Source organism: Eumetopias jubatus, unplaced genomic scaffold, assembly GCF_037043125.1.
Source record: "Eumetopias jubatus isolate StellerSeaLion01/CBP00866 unplaced genomic scaffold, mEumJub1_p1.0 scaffold_6, whole genome shotgun sequence".
NCBI lineage: Eukaryota > Metazoa > Chordata > Mammalia > Carnivora > Otariidae > Eumetopias > Eumetopias jubatus.
In genome coordinates, this window is record NW_028274812.1 from 72,831,658 (window position 1) to 72,842,370 (window position 10,713).

Here is a 10,713-nt window from a genome sequence, read left to right on the forward strand (position 1 = left end):
ACCTTCCCCTATGATCCTCTGTCTTGTTTCTCAAATTCCACATATCAGTGAGATCATATGATAATTGTCTTTCTCTGATTGACTTATTTCACTAAGCATAATACCCTCTAGTTCCATCCATGTTGTTGCAAATGGCAAGATTTCATTTTTGATGGCTGCATAATATTCCATTGTAGATATACACTACATCTTGTTTATCCATTCATCTGTTGATGGACATCTAGGCTCTTTCCATAGTTTGACTATTGTGGATATTGCTGCTATAAACATTGGGGTGCACGTGCCCCTTCGGATCACTACATTTGTATCTCTGGGGTAAATACCCAGTAGTGCAATTGCTGGGTCGTATGGTGGCTCTATTTCCAACTTTTTGAGGAACCTCCATACTGTTTTCCAGAGTGGCTGCACCAGCTTGCATTCCCACCAACAGTTTAAGAGGGTTCCCCTTTCTCCACATCCTCACCAACATCTGTCATTCCCTGACTTGTTAATTTTAGCCATTCTGACTGGTGTGAGGTGTTATCTCATTGTGGTTTGGATTTGTATTTCCCTGATGCTTAGGGATGTGGAGCACTTTTTCATGTGCCTGTTGGCCATTTGGATGTCTTCTTTGGAAAAATGTCTGTTCATGTCTTCTGCCCATTTCTTGATTGGATTATTTGTTCTCTGGGTGTTGAGTTTGGTAAGTTCTTTATAGATTTTGGATACTAGCCCTTTATCTGTAGTGTCATTTGCAAATATCTTCTCCCATTCTGCCAGTTGTCTTTTGGTTTTGTTGACTGTTTCCTTTGCTGTGCAAAAGCTTTTTATCTTGATGAAGTCCCAAGAGTTCATTATGATACCCTTTTTTAAAATTCATGTTACTTCCCTGTGTTAACTCAAAACTTATGCTGAAAATGGAATATAAGGAAAGGGAAAGGGCAAACCCATACTTACTTTTCCTTCCAGACTCTCCTTACTCAACAGTATTCCAAAGATAGAGTATTGGTAGAATATGCACCTATCAAAAAGTGAAAGAAAAAAGTTGAGCTGATTTATACAGTGTTTCCACTGTTCTGAAAGAACAAAATACATAAGCATGTACCAGTTATGAAATACAAATTGTATAATTTCAATGATTCTTCATATGAGTTAACTGTTCTTATATTTGCATCTAGAGCTGACTTTGCACAATATAAAGATGAATGGTAAAATTTATGCTAATAATTTAAATTTTTAATTTTTCTCTATTTAGAATGTTAGATAACAAATAGAAAACATTATGACAAGTGAAGAGAAAGACTGTGGAAGAATGAAAAAGCTTTATATTTTAGTACCTTTAACACCACATTTTTCCTGTTTTTTTCAACAAGAAGCTCTACATATTCATTTTGTACTAGACTCAGGAAATTATGTAGCCAGCTCAGGTTGTTGCTCACCAATCCATCCTACAGCTAGACTGAACCAAATTGTAAATTTATTAAGTCATTTTCTTGTTTAAAGCCTTTCTGATGGGTGCCTGGGTGGCTCAGTCATTAAGCGTCTGCTTTCGGCTCAGGTCATGATCCCAGAGTCCTGGAATCGAGCCCCGCATCAGGCTCCTTGCTCAGCAGGAAGCCTGCTTCTCCCTCTCCCACCCCCCCTGCTTGTGTTCCCTCTCTTGCTGTGTCTCTCCCTGCCAAGTAAATAAATAAAATATTTAATAAAAACAAATAAATAGGGGTGCCTGGGTGTCTCAGTCATTAAGTGTCTGCCTTCGGCTCAGGTCATGATCCCAGGGTCCTGGGATCAAGCCCCACATCGGGCTCCCTGCTCAGCGGGAAGCCTGCTTCTCCCTCTCCCACTCCCCCTGCTTGTGTTCCTTCTCTCTCTCTGTCTCTCTCTGTCAAATAAATAAATAAAATCGTTAATAAATAAATAAATAAATAAAGCCTTTCTGAAACTTGCCAAAACCTTACCCTACAGTTGCACTCTACACAAGGATGCTCAAGGAGGAGAAAGGGATCTGAAATCCAGCTTGCACTCTGCCTGACCTGCTATGCACCCTGACGTGTGGTACAATACTGACCTTAGACCAAGGAGAGGCCCCTGGCCTGGCCTCCTTGCTTGATAGTGGTCTTAACTTTAAAGTGCATGCAAATCAGCTAGAGGTCTTGTTAAACTGAAGATTCCAATTTGGTTGATTTGGGATGAGGCCCAAGATTCTGCATTTTTTTAAAGATTTTTTAAAAAGATTTCATTTATTTATTTACTTGAGAGAGAGAAACAGACAGAGAGAGAGCGCGGGAGGGAAAGAGAGAGAGAATCTGAAGCAGACTCCACACTGAGCACAGAGCCCAACGCGGGGCTCGATCCCATGACCACAAGATCATGACCTGAGCTGAAACCTAGATTTGGGCGCTTAACTAACTGAGCCACCCAGGTGCCCCTAAAGGTTTTACTTTTTAAAGTAATCTCTACACCCAACATGGGGCTTGAACTCACAACCCAAGATCAAGGGTCATATGCTGTACCCACTGAGCCAGCCAGGTACCCCTTTGAGATTCTTCATTTTTGTAAGCTTTCATGTGATGCTCATGCTGCTGGTCCATAGACCACATTTTGAGTAGCAAGGCTTTAGAGGACCTTGCTCTTGGGGTCCTCAGGCAATGCCACTTTCATACAAAAACCCCATTGGGTTCAGATACCCAGGACCATAGAATTCCCTATCCAAACAGTTCTGAATCCACTTTCTAATTGTTTGCTGGGGGAAAGGGAATGGTGAATAGAACTAAGACAGGTGGGTCAAGATGTCCACATGCATATGAACAAGGCCCTTTTTGGTAGAGGATGACTTGGAAGTAGAAATAGGAGACCAGGCTTGAAGTCATATGCCAACACCAAACTCTGAGTCCAAGAATTTTGAATTTGAACTTGGTCTTTTAGGTCATTACGGAATTATATGTGTCAAGTTAGAGGAATAGAACACAATTATTTAATAGTCAATTAGATTGATCTACAACTTTAAGATGTGGGCCTCTGTTTGTATTCTTGCCCTAAGCTTTACAAATGTTAGGGGCAAGTCTGTGGAACTTCATCCACCATGAGGAAGGGGCATCTTCTTTGGATGAAGACACTTTCCACTGCCCTTTTCACTCTCCAAGGCCAGGCCTGGAGTCTCTAAGTTGCAACTGCTCAGAGAGGATGCTTATTTCTAATTCACACAAAGGCTCAGAGGAGGCTTTTAGGAGGCAGACAGCATTTTTTAAAAGTAAAATTGAACATGAAATAGAAAATATAGGAGTGCTTTGCACATAGTAATAATATTGTCATGAAGTATGGTTCATATATACATATCTATGAAATTTGTAAATTGGTGGCATTATGAACTATATCTTTTTCCTTGAATTATGGTCAAAAAAGTGTGAAAGCCTCAATTCCAGATGGTAAAGGCCTTCAAAATCTGGTTGTAGATTATCTCTCCACAATCACATCTTGCAATTAATTTTCCTTCCCCAGACCTACCTTCTGCCTATCTAAGCACTTTACATTCTAACTGCAATGACCTTTTCTCCATTTCTTGAAGGCATGTTTCTTACCCCAGCACTTGCCTATGTTTTCCTTCAGTCTGAAACATTCTTTCTCTATCTCTTCACTTAGATAACACCTCCTCAGCCTGGAGGATTCAGTACAGACATCACCTCCTTGGGAAGCCTTCTCTGACCCCTATGTTCAGGTAAGTCACTCTTCCTAAGGACTCCAGCATCATCCTTTCCCCTAGCGTTGAATTCATCACCAGGTTGTATAACTGCTTAACTGACTTTTTGGTCTTATGTGGGAAGGGACAATGCCTGTTTTATTTATCTTTACCTCTATTGTTGACCACAGAATCTGGCATATAGAAAGTGCTCAACAAATAATGTTGCACTGAATTAAAAACACATTTTCTATTTATTTTATTTTATTTATTTATTTTTAAAGATTTTATTTATTTATTTGAGAGAGAGAGAATGAGGGATAGAGAGCACGAGAGGGAAGAGGGTCAGAGGGAGAAGCAGACTCTCTGCTGAGCAGGGAGCCCGATGTGGGACTCGATCCCAGAACCCCGGGATCATGACCTGAGCCGAAGGCAGTCGCTTAACCAACTGAGCCAACCAGGCTCCCCTTCTATTTTTTTTTTTTAAAGTAATCTCTACAACAAACATGGGACCAAACTCATGACCCCAAGACCAAGAGTCAGATTACCAACTGAGCCAGCCAGGTGCCCCACACGTTTTCTGTTTTCTATGTAAAATACATTACACTATTATATATGCATCACATCGTACTTAAATCTTTTCAAGGCCTATGATTATTTTCTTAGGATAAAGCCCTAGAAGCAAAATTATTACTAGATCAAGGAATATTATCATTTTAAAATCCTTGACATATATTGGTAACTTCATTTCCAGAGGCTTATTGTTCCAAATCTATTTAGGAACTATTGACAATTTCTGCAACATTCAGTCAATCTCATTTAGGGTATATATCTCTTATATCTGTTTTTCTCTCCATTTATACAAGTCTTATTTTTATTTATTTATTTATTTTGAAAGATTTTATTTATTTATTTGATAGGGAGAGACACAGAGAGAGAGGGAACACAAGCAGGGGGTAGTGGGAGAGGGAGAAGCAGGCTTCCCACTGAGCAGGGAGCCCAATGCGGAGCTCAATCCCCGGACCCGGAATCATGACCTGACCTGAAGGCAGATGCTTAACGACTGAGCCACCCAGGCACCCCCAAGTCTTATTTTTATAATCACTGAATATAATTTTATAATTTTCCTGATATATGATCTTCATGATCTTTTTTTTTTCTTAGAGAGGGAGAGGGGGGTGGGGAGAGGGACAGAGGAAGAGGGAGAGAGAGAGTCTTAAGCAGGCTCTACACTCAGCACCGAGCCTGACATGGGGCTCGATCTCACGATCCTGAGATCATGACCTGAGCCGAAATCAAAAGTTGGACACTTAACCACCTGAGCCACCCAGGTGCCCCTGATCTTCATAATCCTTTTAAAGGTGACTAAGCATTTAAATATGTTGTGTATGTATATGTGTGTGGATATGCGCACACACAAATGTGTAAAATCATCATTATTATGAATTCAAAGTCTTCCCCACCATATTTTTATTAACAGGTTTGCTGGCATATAGGAAATCTAATAGAGTTGGTAATTGCTTTCTTATCTGCCTGCTGTATTGATTTTTCAGTTATAAATGTACACAATCTTATCATATGTAAATAATATATATATATATATATATATATTCTCTTTTCTATGGTTATGCTTCTTATTTGTTTCACATCTCACTTTAATTGCTAGAATTTCCAGGGGCACCTGGGTGGCTCAGTCAGTTGGGTGTGTGCCTTCAGCTCAGGTCATGATCCCAGCTCCTGGGATCCAGCCCATGTCAAGCTTCCTGCTAAGCAGGGAGCCTGTTTCTCCCTCTCCTCCCTGCTGGTACTGTCACTATCTCTTTCACTCTCTCACAAATAAATAAATAAAATCTTTTTTAAAAATTGCTAGAATTTCCAGAACTTGTTAAATAAAGGTAATAAGGGCAGGATCCCCTTTGATTTCTTTACTTTAATGGAAACACTAGTATTTCAGTATTAAGTGTGATATTACCTGTATTTCATGAAAATATTCTTTATTATTTTAAGGAAGTTTTATTCACTTTCTAGTTTACTATAATTAAGACTCAAAAGTAGAGGCACCTGGCTGGCTCAGTTGGTAGAGCATGCAACTATTAATCTTGGGGTTGTGAGTTTGAGCCCTACGTTGGGTATAGAGATTATTTTTTTTTAAGATTTTATTTATTCATTTGAGACAGAGAGATACAGAGAGAGAGCATGAGCTGGGGGAGAGGGAGAAGCAGACACCCCACTGAGACAGGAGCCCGACGTGGGGCCCAACACGGCCCCATGCAGGGCCCAATTCCAGGACCCAGAAATCATGACCTGAGCTGAAGGCAGACTCTTCAACCATCTGAGCCACCCACGTGCCCCTAGAGATTACTTAAAAAAAAAAAAATACTCAAGGGGTGCCTGGGTGGCTCAGTTGGTTGAGCATCGAACTTTTGGTTTTGGCTCAGGTCATGATCTCCGGGTCTTGGGATTGAACCCCACCTCTGGCTCCATGCTTAGCTGGGAGTCTGCTTGAGATTCTCTCTCCCTCTGCCCCTTGCACTCATACATACTCTTTCTGTCTCTCTCTAAAATGAATAAATAGGGCACCTGGATGGCTCAGTCGTTAAGCATCTGCCTTCGGCTCAGGTCATGATCCCAGGGTCCTGGGATCAAGCCCAACATCGGGCTCCCTGCTCCGCAGGAAGCCTGCTTCTCCCTCTCCCACTCCCCCTGCTTGTGTTCCCTCTCTCACTGTGTCTCTCTCTGTCAAATAAATAAATAAAATCTTAAAAAAAATAAAAAATAAAATGAATAAATATTTTTCAAAAACCTCAAAAGTAGGTTTTATTTTTATCATATGCCTTTTAAGCTCTTATCTAAATGAATATGTACCTTCCTCCATTTGACCTATTGATACGATGATCAGGTGTTTTGGGATAAACTCGACCAATTTTTTAACTAATTGTAGAATTGAACTTGCAAATACCTGTTTTATTTAGGATTTTTACATTTCTTTCATAGTGAAAATCAGTCTGAATTTGTGTATGTGTGCTTTGTCAGGTTTTATATCAAGGTTTATGCTGATTTTGTAAAATTAACTAAGAGATTTTCTATCTTTCTCTATTCTAGATAACAGTTCCTATAACATTGTAATTATATTTTTCAGGAAAGAATCCACTCTTCAAACTATTTAGGCCCCAAATCCTTTGAGGAGTTAATTCTTTAACATCTTTTTCTTTTTTTTTTTAAGATTTTTATTTATTTATTTGAGAGAGAGAGAATGAGAGATAGAGAACACGAGAGGGAAGAGGGTCAGAGGGAGAAGCAGACTCCCCGCTGAGCAGGGAGCCCAATGTGGGACTTGATCCCGGGACTCCAGGATCATGACCTGAGCCGAAGGCAGTCGCTTAACCAACTGAGCCGCCCAGGCGCCCTTTAACATCTTTTTCAATTTCTCTCATAGTTTTTAAACTTTTTCTGTTTTCTACTTCACTTAATTTTGATAACATATTTTTCTAGAAAATTTTCAATTTTATTAGTATTTCCAAACATATGGCCAGGCATTATGAAGTAGTACATAAAATAGTCATGATTTTTTAAAAAGATTTTTTTTATTTATTTGACAGGGACAGAGACAGAGAGAGGGGGAACACAAGCAGCGGGAGTGGGAGAGGGAGAAGCAGGCTTCCCGCCGAGCAGGGAGCCCGATGTGGGGCTCGATCCCAGGACCCTGGGATCATGACCTGAGCCGAAGGCAGACGCTTAACGATTGAGCCACCCAGGCGCCCCTTTAAAAAGATTTTTAATTAAAAAATAAACTCTATACCCATCGTGGGGCTCGAACTTACAACTCCAAGATCAAGAGTCACAAGCTCCACCAGCGGAGTCAGTCGGGCACCCCAAAATAGACAAGATTTTTAAAAAAATCTTGTGTTATCATTCTTAATTTTCTGAATTGTGTTTTCACCCTCTTTCCTCAAACTGCCTGCCTTTTGTCTATATTAGTGGTTCTTTAGAAGGAAAAATAGTCTTGGGGTATATAAATCAATTACATTCTTCTCTTATTTTTCAATTAATTTTTTTCTGTTTTTCCTCATTTTTCCTTTTTAAATTTTACCTTATGTTATTTCATAGTTCTCCATTTCTGATTGGAATGTTATGCTTAGGTCATTTATTTTCATTTTATATTTTTCCAAAGTGAAAATATGTAAGATCATAAATTTGCCTGTAAGTACAGCTTTGGCTGCAGTCTATACCTTTTGCTATAAATATTAAACTGAAATTTGGCTTTGTCTTTGGGATTAGGCTAAAATCTGCTGTTAGACCATTACATTTCAACTTTAGCCTGTGGAAGACTGAATTGCCGAATGCTGACTTCGAAAGAATTCAAGGGATCCTTGAACTTGTGTGCAACCAATGACCAGCAGTCATATATATTACCATGATCTTTAATCAGATTAAGTACATCAGTAATGTGAACAAGGCTTGTCATTTGGATGTATTTTAATTTCTGAATATAGGACAAGCATTTTGGATGTTCCTTTAGTAAAAAACTATATGCTTTATATGTTGAAATTCTATCAGTCAGTTGAAGTGTAACAGTATATTATTGTAAGAGTGTAACATTACAATAATTAATGATGATTGTGAAAAGTAGGTAAAGGTGTACAAAATATGCATATTAAGTGAAAAAGGATGTTATATTAGTAAAATTTTATGTATATGATATGAGACCATTATTGTCAAATATATTAATGTAATATTAGTATCTGGAGAGATAAAAATCATAGCTTCTCTGCCTTTTGGCTAAGATCAAGTGTAGAGAGAGAAAAACCAGAAGATTGTATTTTTGTACAGTAATCATCCCTGGCAATGAGGTTCTAGGACATTTTTACTTTTATTTTATATATTTATATGATGCTTGAATTTTCATTAAGAGCATACATTATCTTTTATTGAAAAACAATAAATATATTTAAAATACAAACAAAACTGAAGATATACAAGTTAGCAGTCTGAGAAACTATATGATGATCTTTCTTTTCTTGGAAGATTCTGTGACCCAGTTACCTAGGACTTTTATTTCCTCACACTTTTTTTGCTGGCCTTTCAACCACTTCACAAATCATTATGCATAAACAAGGAAAGAAAAACTAGTCAATTATGTCACATTTTATCAGCTATGATGAAGAAATAGACAAAGTAGTGCAATTGATTCATATAAATTGTTCAATCTTAAATGGTATGTTCTAATTGGGTCCTTTTGTGCTTGATCAAGGAACTCAAATTTAGCCAAATAGACTGTTACTTTAATACATGGGAGAGGGGTGAGCATTAGGGGGGAACCGAGGAATCTGAGATGCAGTGATGGAATGATTGTCCAGTCAGCACTCACAGGAATTGGACCTGGAGGGACAACAGGACCCAGGAGGCTCAAGGGACTGACAACTCTGTGTCTCCTCTCTTGCTGTATATGGCCTTTCTTTTTCAGAGTATCTTTGCCTATCTCTGAAGTTTTGCTCTATTTTTCTCCTGCTTCCCATTGGCCTATTCCCTCTCTCTCTACAATTTACATCCATTCTCTTCACACTTACCTTCTAGAAGCCTTACTCCTTTGTTCAACTCTTCTCTCTCCTACATCCTCAACCTTTTTCTTTCTATTGGATTTTATCCACAGGTATATAAGTTTGCTTCTCCCATCTTAAAAACCAAAACAAGCAAACCAAACGAGGCAAAACAATAACCCCTGTCTGGAACTCAAATCTTCCTTAAGCAACCGCGCATCTTTCTGGGTCCTTTCTCAAAGGTCTTGAAAGAGCAGTCCAGATACGCTGCCTCCTCTTCCCGGTCACTGCCTCCTGACTGGCTCTCGCCCTTACGTTGTAAATGAAGCTGCCCTGCTTAAGATCCCATTTCTGTTCCAGTCTAAACTCTTAACCACATTCATTCAACATAATTGATTCCTTCCACTTCCTTAAAAACCCTCCTCTCTTGTGAAACCTCACACTCTCTTGTTTTTTCTTCTACCATTCTGGCCATTCCATCTCAAACTTCCTTTATAGGCTGCTCCTTCTTTACTTATTCTTTATAAATTGAGCTTTACCAGGACTTAAAGCTTAGACTTCCTGTCCATGTTCTCTTCCTACTCTTCTACATTCTACCTAATTGTATCCATTAACATGGCTTTAAATACCTTTTTTTTTTAAGATTTTATTTATTTATTTTAGAGAGAGCGTGCACGCTCAAGCAGGGGGAGGAGCAGAGGGAGAGAGGGAGATTATCTCTAGCAGACTCTGTGCTGAGCACAGAACTGGACTCTGGGCTTAATCCCAGGACCCTGAGATCATGACCCACTGGAAACAGAGTCAGTCACTTAACCGACTGCACCACTCAGGGGCCCCTAAATACTTTTATAAGAAGTTAATTGAAAATGCAAGTGGATTGTTCTAGATTAGTGACATCTGACAGAACTTTCTGTAGTGATGGAAATGTTCTATATCAATGCTATCCAATACCGTAATCACTAGCCACCGGTGGCTATTGAGCACTTGATAGGAAGCTAGTGTGATTAAGGAACTGAATTTTAGATTGTATTCAGTTTTAATTAAAGTTGAATAGCCACATGTGGCTAGTGGCTTTGATTGAGTTTGGTTCTAGATTAAAAGAAACAAAAGAGATGTGTCTGGCTGGTTCAGTGGATAGAGCATGTGACTCTTGATAACAGGGTGTGAGTTCAAGCGTCACATTAATTTAAACATTAAATAGTATTAAATAGTAGTAATAAAAGTTTGTGTGAATTTGGTTAAATGTAGTGAAAAACAGAGGCACAGGTGCTGTGTGGTTTCAGCTCAGTCTCTGCCTCCCTTGGTCTGCATCTAGATCTTTTTCCCAACTGTTAATCCTGCTAACCAACAGTGACTCCTGGCCTGCCACCAGCCACAGAACAGCCTTCCCTGTAGCTCTCCACTAGTTCTCCTTTCTGGTCCCAGATTCCCCTGCAAGGTCTCCCTTATTCACCCAGGCTTCAGGAGGGCTGGTTAGGGAGGCAGCTCTCATTCTCCAACTTTCCCTTTTGAATCATTGAT

General features: G+C 39.3%; 1 non-coding gene across 1 annotated transcript; it reads left to right on the forward strand.

The window, feature by feature from the left end:
- The first annotated feature begins 8,414 nt into the window (after positions 1-8,414).
- LOC114213112 (U2 spliceosomal RNA) lies at positions 8,415-8,597 on the forward strand. The gene has a single exon (XR_003610141.1). It is a non-coding gene; the product is annotated as a U2 spliceosomal RNA (small nuclear RNA).
- The last annotated feature ends 2,116 nt before the right edge of the window (positions 8,598-10,713 follow it).